This window comes from Sus scrofa, chromosome 2, assembly GCF_000003025.6.
Source record: "Sus scrofa isolate TJ Tabasco breed Duroc chromosome 2, Sscrofa11.1, whole genome shotgun sequence".
Taxonomy (NCBI): domain Eukaryota; kingdom Metazoa; phylum Chordata; class Mammalia; order Artiodactyla; family Suidae; genus Sus; species Sus scrofa.
In genome coordinates this window covers 134,691,749-134,709,021 of record NC_010444.4, presented here as the reverse complement: position 1 = coordinate 134,709,021, position 17,273 = coordinate 134,691,749, and the positions used below count along the sequence as shown (strand labels likewise).

Below are 17,273 nucleotides of genomic sequence, written 5' to 3'. Positions count from 1 at the left end.
TAACTAAATTTAAATACACGTTATCTTCAACCCAGGTAAAGCCGAGCCATGATTATATCCAACACGGATAAATTTCATAGTAAGTAGAATAACACAGAAGTTAAAGAAAGAGAATAAAGGAGAAACCAGGAGACCCTCTCTCAGCATCTCCTCCATTCTTATTTAATGATTCAGACCTGCTGAAAAAACTAGAATCTTAATTTGGTCCAGCCTAATTGAGAAAATGAGGCAATAAAAATTATGTCAAAGAATTTTAGGTATACTCTATTTTACTCCAAAAATATAAATATACACCCACCAAGACCAAGTACCTTGGAGTGTACTAAGGGGTGACAAGGAAGTCTTGAGGGCACTATCTCTCCAGGGCTTTGCAGCAGGCCACAGGGACCTAACTGGATTCTTGGAGCATATAAGGACCCAGGAGTGCCCGAAGATGGCAAATACCAAGCAGTACTGTTAAGGTTAGAACAGGTTAATTTAAAAATAGCTATATGTATATATTGTTTTTCTAGGGAGGAAATTAGCATGTTTATTAATGCAAAACACAAAAATTTCCTGTAGTAACAAGAGTCCGGGGACAATTTATTTGGAAATATTTCATCCAATATTTTTGGAGATTCACACACACACACACACACACACATGCTTTCTCTGAAACATTAGGATACTATGCATATTTTTCTTTTATAACCAGTTTTGTTTTACATAATGGTATATAATTTTCCCATGTCATTAAATATACTTTAAGGAGTTCCCGTCGTGGTGCAGTGGTTAACGAATCCGACTAGGAACCATGAGGTTGCGGGTTCGATCCCTGCCCTTGCTCAGTGGGTTAACGATCCGGCGTTGCCGTGAACTGTGGTGTAGGTTGCAGACACGGCTCGGATCCTGCGTTGCTGTGGCTCTGGTGTAGGCCAGTGGCTACAGCTCCGATTCGACCCCTAGCCTGGGAACCTCTATATGCCGTGGGAGCAGCTCAAGAAATAGCAAAAAGACAAAATAAATAAATAAATAAATAAATAAATAAATATACTTTAATAGTTGGCACTATTCCATCGTTGGATGGTATCAAAAATCACGTAACTAACCCCTACTGTTGGACAACTGAGCTGTTTCTAATTTTATGATAACAGAAGTCGCACTGGGAGGAACAGCTCCATATATTACAACATCTCTCCATTTAAAATCTGTGTCTAAAGCTCAGATTATTGGTTCCTTTTGTGGCACAGTGGAAACAAATCTGACTAGGAACCATGAGGTTGCAGGTTTGATTCCTGGCTTTGCTCAGTGGGTTAAGGATCCGGAGTTGCCACAAGCTGTGATGTAGGTCACAGATGCAGCTGGGATCTGGCATTGCTGTGGCTGTGGCCGCTAGCTGTAGCTCCACTTCGATCCCTAACATGGGAACCTCCATATGCCACAAGTGTGGCCCTAAAAAGCAAAAAAAAAAAAAAAAAGGATTTTAAAAAGCAAAACTTATTTACTATTATAAATGGAAAACCAGCATCATATGTCATAAAGGCAGTCATACAATGGAAAACCTAACAGTGTCATGAAACTAGCACTGATACTTCTATCCCTTTTCTCATCCCTTTCTATGAAATGGGAGAGTAGGAAGGCTTAAAAAGTTCTTAAAGTCATACTAGCACTAAGCTGAGATTTTTCTCCTTCCCTTGATCAGGAGATTGGAAAGGAGCTGACTAGAGGAGTCACTTCCTCTCTATGGGAGTCAGTGTTAGACGAGGTCACAAATGTGTACCACATAAAATTACCCTGCACCGCCTGAAATAAACCCAAAGGGAAACATGTTTTAGGATACATGTCTGGAAGTAGAATTACTGGGATAAAAGGTATGGACACTTTCCAAAAGTTTTGATAAATTCCATCCAAGTTAGTTTTACCATAGGTTTACTATGACAGTGCCCATTTTACTTTACCCTCAAGCACTAAGAGTTATAAACAAAAATGTTAAGCTTTTCAGTAAAAGATATTCAGCAGATGAATTTTCAAAGCTACTTTCGTATTCCTCCAGCAAGTCTCTGACCCTAGGGGAGGACAATTATATGAACCTTCAGATAGTGGTAAATTTACACAAACTGATATTGCACTTGGTTTCACCAAGCTAAAGTAAACTCAGTAAAGCATGAGTAAGTGACTTTAGCATTTGCAAATATTTTAGAATGTTTTTGTGCTGGCAAAGGTCAAATGAGGATCAGAAGAGCATGGATTCCAAAGTATACTTTGGAGAAATAAGAGACCCAAAGGAAAATTACTTTTGAGACACAAATAACTACAAATTTTCAGTAAGTCAAGGAAAACTCTAAAAGAAACATATGTTTAAGCCTTCCTATCTTGGTATGATATGTAGCTGCACAAGTAGATTACAGATTAACGCAACTGTTAAGAAAAGACTTTTAAAATAGAAAACTAAAAGTTTATTTTAAGCATGAAGAGTTAGTAACAACAGAAAGCTTGCAGATTATTTCAATAATTCCTTGGCAGACACGTGCATATATGCGCCTGTGGGACAGAAGAGAATTAAAAACATGCTAAAAAGTTTCTTATGTTTGGAATGAAACTAGAGGGTCTGATTAATTTTTAGCATTTATAGGAAAATATGTTTACCTATGCTTGAGAATTTAATGAGGGGTCCTATTCAAGTCACTAAATAAAATGAAGGAAGGAATGAGGACAAAAACACCTTGATGAATCCAGAAGTAGTTTGTAAGAAAAAAGCTCAGAGAACTCATGATAAATTGATGCCAAAACAAGATGGCAGAAATAAGGCCACATTTACCAGTGATCGAAATAAATATGAATGAATTAAATTTTACCATTAGACTTTCAAACTAAATGCCCAATAATGGAAAATGGATAAATAAATCATGATACTACATTTTAAAGAAAATGTGTATCTGTGTGTGTATATGGCACAGAACGAGGTCTGACTTAAATAGCTCAGAAAGTGGTAGAAAAATATATAAGCGCAGAAAAGAATCTAGAAAAAAACACCAATTTGGTAACTGGTTGCCTATACAGAGTAGAATTACAGGGGACAGGAGTGGACTTCCCCATCTCACTTTATGAATGTCACTAATAGCATGTAACCAGAGAAAGAAGAAGAAATGGGATAATAAATATAAGGGCAGAATCATGAAACAGAGGATACAGAGGACAAAAAATAAAGGTGGTTAACAAAACCCAAAGTATTTCTGTGAAAATAAACAAACATCTAGGGAAACGGATGAAGAATAACTGATAGAAGGTGTATAGGGGGAACTACAGGGGGAAAAAAGGAAATGACAAATATAATAGACATTAAAAAACATACAATAATAATAAAAATAACTATGATAACACATTTCAAAAACTGATAAAATGAATACATTTCTAGAAAAATTGCCAAAATCCACACAAAAATTATTGACAATGTGAACAGCTATTTAAGACAGTGAAGTACCTTTTAGAACTTCTTCCCCATAAAAATCTTAGGCCTGGAAGGTCTTACAAGCACATTCTAATAAATTCTAAAAAACAGACAATTTCTATCTTAAATGCATTGCTTCAAAAAACAGAAAAAAAGGAGGAAACACTGTCTAACTTAAGGTTACTAAAACTTTGAAATTTGTAATATGGACTGCTCTAAAAAAAAAGAAAAATACAGGTCAGTCTCACTGATAAACATGGATGCTAAACACCTAAGTAAAATATTATTTAATCAAATCCAAAAGTGCATTCAGAAAATTACATGATAAGATAACAAAGAAATGAATTTTTAAAGTCAGAAAAATCTTTCGATATAACTCACCACATTTATGGTTTACAGAACAAGTTACTAGTGCCCACCATTTCTCTGTTCTCCTTTTCCTCCTGGAAATACCAATATCCTTCCCAGCCACCTTACAACTAGGTGGGACCACATTATAGCCCTTGCCGGTGGAATGTGAGTAGAAGCGGTATTTGTCATCTCTGGACAACCAAAAGGATCTGTTGAAGGACTCAGGTCTTAGCATACGGGGAAGACACTGGCTAGAAAGAGCCTGAGTTCCTGAATGTGATACGTGAGTTCCTTGTTGGTTTAAGCCCTTGAAATGTTGGAGTTGTTTCAAGAGTTAGCATTATATACCCTAATAATACATGGACAATCACATGATCATTCCACCAGACGGAGAAAGACTACTTGTCAATGTTCAATAACAAATCGTGATTTAAAAAACAAAACAAAACAACAACAACAAAAACAACTTTTAGAGTAGGATTAAGAGAACAAGGCCCTGTCATCCCTACCACCTTTACTTCATAGCTTGGTTATTCATCAGTTTAGCCACAGTTTGTTGTTAAATTTCTCATTAGAAAGTAGTGCATGGGATTATATTTTCCTTCGTATCTCAAATCCTAAAGAAAGGGACTTCCTTTACTTGATAAAGATTACCATCTAAAAGCCTATAACTAACATCAAACTTAATAGGGAAACTATATCTATTCTTTTTAAGGAATGGAACAAGACAGCATGCTTGCTCCTACCTCCACCATGTAACAGAATTATACAGGCAGTAGCCGCTACAATTTAAGAAGAAACAATAAAAATGGAAACAAAGTATAAAATTGAAAGAAAAGAGATAAAAGTTGTCAGTGGTTGCAACTGGTATAGTTATTTACAGAACTCTATCAGAATGAATAGTTCATAAAGATAACTGTATAGGGATGAGACCAACCTAAAAATAATTGATTTCATTTATCTATAGCAACTGTTACCAATCACTGAGAGAGAGAAAATGAAACCATGTAACAGGCAACAGTATAACAAAATAAGATACCATTGTAATAGTAATATTATTGAATTATTTAATCTAGCAATTATCTTAAAGAGAACATGTAAGAATCCTGTGGAGAAAAATTTTAAACCCTATTAAAGCAGGAAGCATGAATAGATGGATACATATTCATGGGTGAGACGACTTGACAATGAAAAATATCAATTCCTCCCAGATCAATCTATGATTTCAATTAAATTCCAATCACAATTTCAGAAGGACTTTTGGCAAATTTTCCAAACAGATATTTCAATGTTTATGGAAGAACAAGTCCATGACAAGCTAAGAAGAGTTTGAAAAAGAAAAATGAAATGGTACCTATTAAGGCAAATCACAAAGCCATAGTAATAAAAAACAAAATCCAAGTGGAGTAAAGATGCAACTGTAAAAGAAGAAACAACAGAGTTTGTAGGAGGAAATACAGAAAAAATATTATTATCTTTAGGTAGACAACGATTTCTTCAGTAAGACACAAATGGCACAAACTAAAAGGAAGAAAATGATGCATACGACTACATAAAGTTTAAAGTTTTACGTCAAAAAAAAAGTAGACTATAGACTAAAAAGTAAGAGTTAAAACTATAAACTCTTGGAATAAAACGCAGGAGTGACCCTTCATGACCTTGGGTTAGGTAAGGATTTCTTAGATATGACACCAACAGCACAAGAAATAAAAGAGAATATTGATCAACTGGACATCAATAAAACTGAAAAAAATTTTTGTTTCAAAGAACACCATCAATTAAGTCAAAAGATAACTCACAGAATGTGGGGAGCTATTTGCAGCTCATTTGTCTGATAAAGGATATGTATCAAGAATATATAAATTATGGAGTTCTCATTGTGGCTCAGCAGAAATGAATCTGACTAGTATCCATGAGGACACAGGTTCGCTTCCCGGCCTGGCTCAGTAGATTAAGGATCTGGTCACAGATGAGGCTCAGATCTGGCGTTGCTGTGGCTGTGGCACAGGTCAGAGGCTACAGCTCCGATTCAACCCCTGCGAACCTCCATATGCCACAGATGTGGCCCTAAAAAGACACACACACAAAAAGAACATATAAATAATACAACTTAATAACAAAAGAGCCAAATTTTAAAAATAATTGTGAATAGACAACACTTCAAATAAGATATACAAATGGCTCAAAAGCGCACTAAAATATGTTCAACATCATTAACCATCCAGGAAGTGCAAATTAAAACCACAGTGAGCTAGAGATTTATACCTGCTAGGATGGCTGTAACCAAAAATACAGACAAGTGTTGGTGAGGATGTACAGAAATTGAAACAGTCATGCACTACCAAACAGGTGGTAGGATTGTAAAATGTTGCAGTTATTTTGAAAAACAGTTTAAAAAGAGACACACCATATAATCCAGCAATTCTACTTCAAGGTATACATGCAAGAGAAATGAAAATATATGTTTACACAAAAATGTGTACACTAATGTTCACAGAAGCATTATTCATTACAAGCTAAAAAGTAGAAACCACCAAAATGTCCATCAACTGATGAATGGACAAACAAAATGCAGTACATCCACATGATGGAATATACTGGGCAATAAGAAGGAACAAACTCCTGATACATGTTATAATGTGCCTAAAGCTCTAAAACATTATATAACTCTAAGAAGCCAGTCACAACAAACCACGTATTCTATAATCTCATTTACACGAAATGTCCAGAAACAAGCAAATATATAGAGACAGAAAGTGGATTAGCGCTTGCCTAGAGCCATGGAGGGGAATATTAAGGGCTACTGGAGAATGACTGCTAATGGAGTAAAATGTTCTAAAATTGGATTATGGTGATAGTTACACACTCCACAAATATATTAACCAGCACTGAATTGTATACTTTTAATTGATTTTCTGGCTCATAATAAAGGTGGTATTTTCTAAAAGCAGTGAATATTCAGCATCACCCGGGAGGGGAGTACACATGGGATACTCCATGTTTTAAGAATTAGGACCTCCATCTTTTGTCAAATTCAAATGGCTGTTTTCACAGTTAAGATTATTCAAATTTTCCTTCAGTAATAGGTCTTAGGATCAGATCCATGTGATGAGGCAGAAAGAAAAGTTGAGTAAAGCGGGGTGGGGGGGGTCCTTGGTATTGCCTACAAAAACTGTTATCACTCCAACCTAAGTCAAGTACCCGTAGATTCAGGCACTTAACTTCTAACACTAGTGCGTTCTCCTATCTACACAACTGGTCTTGCGGGCACCTGGCATATCTATTTTCTCTTGCCAGGGAATGGGGAACACCCCAGAGCAGGGACTCTCTCCACAGCCTTGAGGTGGAGCCCAATTCTGAGCTGCGTATTCGTGACCAAGGGCAAAGAGCTGGATCTCATTTTCCAGGGGACACAGTGGACAAAGAGTGTGTGCTGTCTGGGAAGGACGGAGTCCTGGAGGGCCATCCCTGACCATTTCTGCCAGTCCCAGGGTCAGGGCCCTTGCAGAGGCGGCCCTTGTCTTTACCTGGGCAGGGCTGTGGGGAGAGGGCGGCATCCTGGGCTAGTTACTCTCCAGGCCTCCCAGCTGCACCCCTGCCAGACAGAACGCTTGCGAGGCACGCCAGGTGCGACCAAGTGCACCAGATTCGAAAAACTTAGCCAAACCGCCCTAGGTATGGGGCCGCAGGCAGCAGCAGAGGAGTCTGATAGGTAAGAAGAGTCAATTGAGAGTTCCTCCCTGCTGGGCTCAGGTGAGTCACACTGCTGGGCATTTATACCTCTTTTTTTTCTTTTTTTAAAATTCTTGGGTGGGGGTGGGGGATGTCGGCGTTCCACAAAAAGAAAACGTGTGATGAGAGCGGTGGCCTGGCTTACCCCCGGCCCCCCTCAACCCCAGGCTGCCAGATCGTTAGTCCGAGCCCCCCGCCCAGGTTTTCCAGCCCCGCCCGGAGGATGAAGCCTCCAAAGTCCAGCTGGGCCCCTTCTCGGGCCCTCCCAGCCCCGCGGCAGCAACCCCCGGCCCGGCCGGCCCGCATCCAACCGCCGCCTGGCGTCCCGCCCGCGCGGTCCGCAAGGAGGAGCCCGCGAGGCGACCGCGAAGGGGCTGCGCTTACCTTGCCGGGCGCGGGCTGCGGCCCCAGCTCGCCTGCTCCAGGCGGCCGCCCCGCACACTGCGCCCCTCGCCCCGACGGCTGCTGCGCCGGCCCTGGACACCAACACTTTCATTTTCCTCAACGCTCTCGGCAGGAAAGCGAAAGCGAAAACGGCCGAGAGGCGGGCCCGGGCCCGAGCGCGCGGTGAATGCGGAGCGCGGGCCCGCAGCCAGAGGCGGGGGCCCCGGGCCTCGGGTCAGCGCGCGGCCGCGCGGGCAGCGTTCCGGCGGGAGCCGCGTCCGCCGGAGAGGCCGCTACCCTGCCTGTCTCTCGGGGCTGCTTCCCCTCTAAGCCCTTCGTGCTGCGCCCGCTGGGGCCTCGCGGGTGGAGGCTGGCCCCCGCACCGCGACCAGGCTGCTGGCGGCGCTTCGTGGGTTGCTGGCCTGGACGGCCGGGGGGCCAGGCTCTGAGGGAGCCGGGCGGGAGACGCTAAGGGAACTGAGGCAGGTTTCGCTCGCAGACCCCAGGGGTCGGGCGCTCCGCAGCCCAGGCATGCGCACTGGTCCCTCTGCCCAGCTGGGGGCATCCGCACCGCGGACAGCTCGGTCCTGATGGTGAGGTACCAGGCTTTTCATCCTGGGTCAGGGATTCATCGAAGTCAGTGATTCCAGTGAAAGGCGGGGGGCGGGGGAGACATGCTTTATTTGATAAGAAAAACTGGAGCAAGATTAAGGTTTGGACTCCCTGGTCTAAGTGGTGCCCATCTTCATAATCCACGGATTTAGAGATTCCAGGTACAAGTTGGCTGTGTGATTTGGGGCAAAATATTTACTCCTTTAGCCATGGTTTCTTCTGTTGGATCAGGATAATAACCTTACCTACTTCAGGGTTGTGGGAATTAAATGAAACGATATAAGGAAGAAAATACTTAGTATTTTCTGTTAGGCTCTAGGTGCTTTCTCTGAGGGCAGCGACCAAGTCATTGTTTTTCGGGATGCTTAATAGACATCTTCGAATGGTCATTTGATAAAAGGATAGTTTTAAAGGTTTTTTTTTTTGAACTGTGTTATTTTGACTTAGAAGAACTGAGGGGGCACTGCAATTTTTTTGGAAGGCACCTCACACTTAGCCTGACAATTAGCCCCTATAATCATGCCACTGGAACAAGTTTTTATTAGAATAGAGCACTGCCTCAAAGTTTGACTGAAGTCCCCCCAGCTCAATCAAGCATTAGTCACAGAATCTGAAAAATACTTTTGTAAGCATTTCTGTAGAAATGTGAAAAACATTGTCAAGACTCTGTGCTCCAAACACAGTGCCTTGTGTTTCTTTGTTGGTTTTGCATAGAGCAATCTGATAACTGGAACAGAGAAACATAACATACTGCTTAATCTGCCAGGGTCACTTTGGTTTGCTCATTTGTAAATTTGGGCATGTTCCCTGCTTGAGGGAGGCCTTGATTTGTGACTGAGGTTGTGGCTTTTTATGCACAAAAGCATAAAATCCTCCCAGTGGTCCCACAAGAGCAGGTGGGGAAGTGAGGCAGGCCAAATGATGACCTTAGAAAAACACATTTCCTTCTCCAGAAAGTGATGCTTTTTGTCTGCAGTATGATGTGGGGGAAAAAATCAAGACAAGCCTAGGAGCCTCTTCCTTGTTATAGGACAATCATTCTTGATTCTGAGGGCAAAGTAGAGCTAAATCTGCTTCTGAATAAAAAGAATGTCTGGGAGAGGAGGGTTAAGAAAAGAGAAAAAAAGACAAGAAGATAGAGAGAAATCCTGGTTACCTTTTATGAATGTTACCCATGGAAACAGAGGTGCCGGGAGGTGATGGCTAGCCTGGAATCTATCATTTTGGTGATTTCCTAAGGTCTAGATTTGGTCCTTGGCCTTATGGGGTCAAAATTTTCATCTTTTCAATGTTCCAGTGTTAATTAATAATCAGCATTATATGAAATCAGAATGCAAACTTATTGATTTTATTGACCATTTGCTAGACATGTTAAGTGTGTTATATGCATTGCCTCATTTAATTCTCTCCACAGCCATGTGGTACCTTGTGGTCTTTTTTACAGTTGGGGAGTCGGAGGGGGGGGGGAGATGAAGGAAATCACTAGGGAAACACAGTTGGTATGTATGTATGTGGTAGAGTCAGAGTTCAAATAAAGGCCATCTGATCCAAAACCTGGAGCTTCACTGTTTCTTGTCAGAAGCCATACTGTCCAGAACATCGGACTCTATAGAGTGGGCCTACTAAGTGACTCTCTTCTTGTAACTGTGCAGTGTGGACCCTCATTGTCAGAAAGTGGTTTGGTGAGCATAAAATAGAATCAGAAGGATGAATTATCTGACGTAAATGTTTAATGATATCAGCTTTGAGTAGCCTTTGTCTTCTTCCACAACGAAAATCTGGGAGGATTGGGCACTCAGTCCTGCTGGTCTGGCCAGCCCTACCCCTTGGAATGGTGCCTGGTCAATACTTGTATCTTTTTATTATATTGCCTGGGCTGCTCCTTCTCAGATGGACACATTTCTTTTTTAGATAGAATAAGGCCTCACTAAGTAACAGTACTGTTAGACCTTGTAAGTCCTGGAGTCCTTATTGCTTTTTATGGAGGCATTTTGTGTATCTTGGCTCTGATTGGCTTGATTTATAATTTAACTTTGTATCCCACTTCTTTGGGGATAACTCACTTTCTTTTCTTTCTTACCGTCCCTGAAATTCTAACTCTAGAATAAAATCTTGTGCAATAGCCATTTTCGCAACAAGCACTGAGGCCCGCAGTGCTCATCAATGAAGACCCAAAAATCCAAGTCCAAGGCCAGCCCTCAAAAATTTTATCATGGGCAGAGGGTGGGGTGAGATAGGAGGAGATCATGTCAGACATCTGGAGAACAACGTAAATGGAAAGAAATGGTTAGAAAACACCTAGTGTGTGATTCACATAAAAAGAAAAAATATTTAAAACCTGTTTTAGATACATCATTCATTCAACAAATGTTTTCAACAAATGTTTTCAACAAATACAAAATGCAGCCACTCTGCTAATCATGGGGATTCAATAATGAAAACTGACACAGTCTCTGCCTTCAGGAAACACACTTGTATGAGGTAGTCAGACATTCAAATAATCAGTCAAATATAGAATACTATTCTAAATGTTACAAAGGGCATTTGATTCTCAGAGAAGGATTTGAAATTTCCTGAGGGGTCAAAGAAGTCTTCCTTAAAGAAGAGTTGTTTGAACTAGGAGCTAAGGAGTGAAGATTAGTTCACTGGGTACAGGGGATGGGGTTGCAGAAGAGATAATTAGTGGAGGAGACAGCATGTGCAAAGGTCCTGAGGCAGGAAAAACTTGGAGAATTTGGGGAACTGAAGCAGGCTGGATATGAACCATTTTCAATCTGATACCCAAAGGGTCAGTGAAGCTCAGAGAAAGAGAGAAAGGAGAACCCAAGTCCGTAGGAGGCTGGAAAATAAGGCAAAAGCCGTAACAGCTAAGGTCTTGAAGGCCATGCTAAGGACTTAGGTCTTTATCCCATGAGGACTGATGTTGTTTAAGTAGGGGGTTATATCATCTCACTTATGTTTTAAAAAGACTGTTCTGTCTGCTGTGTGGTGAATGGATTGAAATATGCTCACCAATTGGGATCAAAATGAGGGGAGTAATGGTGGGAGAGATGGAGAGAAATGTACAGATATAAGAGATATTCGGGAGGTAAAATAGTCAGGAACTTGGCAATGGATTGGGTCTTAGAGATAAGGGAGAAAAAGATGCATGACTCCCAGGTTGCATGATTGAATGAATGATTGTGGAAGCCATATAGGTGATCAGAGGTCTCTTCAAGAGACCCTTCTACAAGGAACAAAGCTGACAGCCTCCAGCTGCTGCGCCTTCACATCTACTGCAATGTTCACACAAGGCCTCACACTGGCCGCTCTCAGTGAATGAACAAGCACAGTCCAGGTACTAGAGCCAAGCCCTTTCAGCTCCAAGGTGGGGCTCCTTCAGCAGGATATTTCTATTCTGGGGTTTCCTTTCAGTGTGCCCATCACTTTCTCAGAACTGCTCTGCATCTGAGGCTTTTCTTACCTAATCCTCCTTCCTTCCCTCTCCCCTTTCATAGAGGACATACCTGTATCATGGTCTGAGTCTCTCTCTCTGCCTTTTCCTGCTCCCTCTCCTCTTTACATTTCATGAGCCTTTCCCCCACTAAACTCAAATGTGTAATTCCATCTTGGTGTCGGCTCTAGGAGGACTCAGACTGACCCAGTGATGGCCCACATTGAACTGGAGAATCTTGGACCAGATTTTGGAGGGCTTTGATTCTGCACATGCTGGGTGAGGTGTCAGGTGAGCCGGGGACCTCTCTGTCCACTTTCCCACTCATAGGATATGTTCTGCCTTACTACTAAACTATCAGCCATGTCTTCTTTGTGAGCTAGTGTCTGGTCGTCTTTATAAAATGCTTGTTCCATGGATAGTCTCCATACCTCAGTTTAAGACTCAATACTATACTGTTTCCCTCTAGAAAAATATGACTTACCACTAGCAAAAATATCCCTTCACTTTCTTGAGGAGGAGGCAAAAGGCAAAACACAGAAAGGGGGTGAGTAATTGGTCTTGAACAATCAAAGGTAAATAATTTTGCTCTGGGTAGCCCTGGCTTTTTGGGAAAGAGGAGTAGTCTTTTATAAGTGTTCCCAAAGGGAAAGACTTATACATATGAAGACACAGATGGAAATCTGTCATTCCTTGGGAAAAAGAAGTTAACACACCAAAAAGCACGCTAGCTCTGACCTTTGTTTCCCAGAGCAAGGTGTCCTCAAAAGCTGGGTGGCATAGGATGACCTTCTGGTGATTGCCTGTTTGGCTGAATCACCGGTCGGAGGGCGGTGCTCTTCAGGCCTGACATTGACTTATCCTACTTGGAGCAGGCTTGAACACAAATCATGCCTACTCGTGAGTATTTGAACACTGCGCTTTCTCACAGGTCAGTGTTTCCTTCAACTAATCACAGACCTCAGACCGCCCATACCCATCTGTGAAGGATGGAAGCTGATGGTAGGTGAGTTTACATGTTTTATTACTAAGCTTTTGGGAAGCCCAGATACCATTAGTCTGCTTGGACTAAAAAGAGAAAGAAGTAAGTGTGGGCATTATGAAGGGTATTTTCCTGGGGGTCTGTCTCTCATTAAGGGATGAATGAGTAAAAATATCTGTTAAAAACAAAAAGAGGAGTCCCTGTTGTGGTGCAGTGGTTAACAAATCCGCCTAGGAACCATGAGGTTTTGGGTTTGATCCCTGGCCTTGCTCGGTACGTTAAGGATCTGGCATTACCGTGAGCTGTGGTGTAGGTTGCAGACACAGCTCAGATCCTGTGTTGCTGTGGCTCTGGCGTAGGCCGGTGTCTACAGCTCCGATTAGACCCCTAGCTTGGGAACCTCCATATGCCACGGGTGCAGCCCTAGAAAAGACAAAAAGACCAAAAAAAAAAAGAAAAGAAAAGAAAAACTACCAAATGTAAAGTGAATGTACTACTTAAGTCCTTGAGGGTAGAAGCCCTGTCTTTTTCCCCAAAGGTAGTTATTATTTCCCTCGTTAAGCCAAACAGAAAATGACTAGGATTAATTATCTGCAGAGTCCGTAATTACACTGGGGGTCAGGAGGAACAGCGGTATTATTATTGTCAGTACAAATTTATTATTGCTACACACTTTACATGCATGATCCAGTTGACTCCTTATAAAAACCCAAATGAGGTAACTCATCCATCTATTTTTACAGGTGAGGATACTGAGTCTCAGAAAGGTTAAGTGAGTTGCCCGAACTTATAGTACTACTAAGTGGAGAAGCCGACTTTTGGATCTCATGGACCGCACATCTATTCCAGGTGTGGACGCTTAGCCAATAAGCTATAATGCCTCCCAGGAAAGGATGTGCTTTGAGGTGACCCTTGAACATGGGTAGAATTGGGATAATCAGAGATAAGGAAGGACAATGTGGAGTTCCTGTCCTGGCTGGAGGAAACGAATCTGACTAGTATCCATAAGGACACAGGTTCAATCCCTGGCCTTGATCAGAGGGTTAAGGATACAGCATTGCCATGAGCTGTGGTGTAGGTCGCAGACACTGCTTGGATCCCACGTTGCTTTGGCTATGGGGTAGGCTGGAAGCTGCAGCTCTGATTCGACACCTAGCTTGGGAACCTTCATATGCCATGAGTTCAGCCCTAAAAAGCAGGGAAAAAAAAAAAAAGTTACAATGTATGTATGAAGGCAGGAGTGTCTAAAAGAAATATAAAACTGGAAGTGTTCATATCAGGAGTTGAAATACATTTTTTTAAAAGTCTTTTTAGGGCCACATCCTCGGCATACAGAGGTTCCCAGGCTAGGGGTCTAATTGGAGCTGTAGCCTCTGGCCTATGCCACAACCACACCAACAACAGATCCTCAACCCACTGAGCGAAGCCAGGGATTGAACCTGCAACCTCATGGTTCCTAGTAGGATTCGTTTCTGCTGCACCACAACGGGAACTCCAGGAGTTGAAATACATTAAAATATGTGCACATTTGGGAGAGGGTTGAAGGAGTTTTAAAAAATACTGAAAAGTACATAGAAGAAAATAATTCACCCTTGTTTTCATCTTGCCTATTTACATTGTTTTGTTTTCAAATTAAAACTACTTAAAAACTTATACATGCTCATTATAAGGAATATAAACAGTATAGCAGGTACAACAATAAAAGCTTTTAAAAGCTCCCCAAATCCTATCTAAAAATTGTTACTACTAATATTAGGGAAAATATTATTAGATACATTTTCTTTTTGAATTTATACAGGGAGGAGGATGGATGGACAGATGGAAAATGATGTCTCAGTATAGTTTTCATTTGTATTTTTATTAGGGAGGTACAGAATCTTCTCATATGTTTAAAAGTCATCTGTACTTCAATATCTGTATTATTTATATTTCTTGCCCAATTTTCTATTGAGGTTGCTTATCTCATTTATTTGTAGGAGGTCTTTTTATACTAAGTAATTTAGCTCTTTATTATATGGGTTGGAAATGAACTCATTTAATAATTGGCCAGATTTAATTTTTAAATTGTTTCTTTCAAAAAGGATTTATGGGTACCTTATTGCTTGACTTTAATATTCAAGAATGTTTATTTCCATTATGTCTGAAAATTTCTTTAAAAAATTAATTTTTGTGATTAAAATATATACAACATTTACCATTTTTAGTGTACACTTCAGTGGAATTAAGTACATTCAAGTTGTGCAGTCAGCACCACCATCCAGCTCCAGAAGTTTTTATCATCTCAAACTGAAACTGTTTCCCCATTAAACAAGATCTCCCATTACCTATTCTCCCTTAGCTCCTGGTAATTATTATTCTATTTCCTGTCTCTATTAATTTGACTCTTCCAGAACCCCCTATACATGGAATCACACAATATTTGCCCTTTTGTGTCTGGTTGAGTTCATTAACAGTGTTTTCAGTGTTCATCTATGCTGTAGCATGTCTCAGGATTCCATTCCTTTTTAAGGCTGAATAGTAGTCCTATGTGTATGCGTGTGTGTGTGTGTGTGTGTGTGTGTGTGTACCGCAGTTTGTTCATCCACCTGTCTGTTGATATACACTTGGATTGTTTCCACCCTTTTTTCTGTTGTTAAGTAATGCTATTGTAAACATAGATGTACAAATATGTTTAAGTCTATGGTTACAATTCATCTGGGTATATACCTAGAAGTGGAATTGCTGGATCCTATCATAATTCTGTTTGATTTTTTTTTTTTTTTAAAGGCCATGCAGTTTTCCATAGCAGCTGTGTCATTTTATTTATTTTATTTATTTTTTTTTTAGGGCTGCACCCACGGCATATGTTAGGTTCCCAGGCTAGGGGTCGAATCCGAGCTGTAGCTGCTGGCCTATGCCACAGCCACAGCCATGTGGGATCTGAGCCGCGTCTGCAGCCTACACCACAGCTCAGGGCAACACTGGATCCTTAACCCACTGAGCAAGGCCAGGGATCGAACCTGCAGCCTCATGGTTCCTAGTTGGATTCGTTACCACTGCACCACAATGGGAACTCTCTCATTTTACATTCCCACTAGCAGTGCATAAGGGTTCCAAATTTCCCTTCTTCCTCACCAAACTTATTATTTTCTCTTTTGTTTGTTTGTTTTGTTTGCCACACCCATGGCATATGGAAGTTCCTAGGCCAAGAATCAAATCCCAGCTGCAGCTGTGGCAACACCCCATCCTTTTAATCCACTGCAACTGGAAGTGGATTGAACCTGCATCACTGCAAAGTCAGTACCAAATACTTAACCCACAGAAAGGGAACTCCTGTTTTATTTTGTTTTTAATAACAGCCATCCTAATGGGTGTGAAGTGGTATCTTATTGTGGTTTTGATTTGCATTTCCCAAAAGATTAGCACATCTTTTCATGTGCTTATTGGCCATTAGTATATCTTATTTGGAGAAAAGTCTCAAGTTCTTTACCCATCAAAATTTTTTTCACCAATTATTAGCATTTTGCCAGTGCTAACAAATTTGCCCCTTTCTTTTATTGCTGTCTCTCAAAATACATAAATATACTTAAAAAATTTTTTTATTGAAGTATAAAATATTTTTCTTTTAAAAAGTCTTAGGGTATTAGTTTATGTTTAGTTTTTTAACCCATTCTTTTTACTTTTTATATTTTATTTTTTTAACTGAATGAATTTTATTACATTTATAGTTGTATAATCCATTCTTGAGTTAATTTTTGGATATGGTGTGAAAGGTAAGGGTCCAACTTCGTTCTTTTGCAAGTGGACCTCCAGTTTTGCAAGCACCATTGTTGAAAAGACTGTCCTTTCCCCCTCGAATGGTCTTGGCATCTTTTTTTTTTTTTTTTTTTTTTTGGCCATACCCATGACTTGCAGAAGTTCAGGCTAGGGATCAAACCCACACCATAGTAGCGACCCAAGCCACAGCAGTGACAACACTGGATCCTAAACCTGCTGAGTTACAAGGGAACTCCCTTGGCAAATTTTAAGAAAATCATTTGACTATATTTGTGATGGTTTATTTCTGGGCTCTCTATTGTTTCATTGGTCTATATGCCTGTCTTTCTGCCAATACTGTTTTGATTACATAGTTTTCCATATTCTTCCCAATTTGGATACATTTTATATCTTCTTCTTGATTAATTACTATGGTTAGAACTTCCAGTACAGTGTTGAATGGAAGTGGCCAGATGAACACCCAAGCTGATCTTAGGGGATGAGCTTTCAGTTTCACCAGTGAGAGTAATATTAGATGCAGGGATTTTCATAGATGCCATTTATCATGTTGAGGGAGTTCCCCTTCTATTTCTAGTTTGTTGAGGGTTTTTTGTTGT

General features: G+C 40.8%; 1 protein-coding gene and 1 long non-coding RNA gene across 13 annotated transcripts in view; one reads left to right on the top strand and one right to left on the bottom strand.

The window, feature by feature from the left end:
• The window catches only part of SLC22A5 (solute carrier family 22 member 5), a 186,835-nt gene that overhangs the window by 138,554 nt on the left and 31,008 nt on the right, over positions 1-17,273 (bottom strand). The gene's annotated exons all lie outside the window — the stretch shown is intronic.
• On the top strand, positions 8,099-15,727 carry LOC102157791. Of its 2 annotated transcripts, XR_002342095.1 has the most exons (5): positions 8,266-12,230; positions 12,409-12,486; positions 12,871-12,945; positions 13,665-13,770; positions 15,126-15,727. It is a non-coding gene; the product is annotated as an uncharacterized LOC102157791 (long non-coding RNA). The 2 variants fall into 2 exon arrangements; XR_002342094.1 differs by lacking the exon at positions 15,126-15,727 and having other exon boundaries at positions 8,099-12,230; positions 13,665-15,115.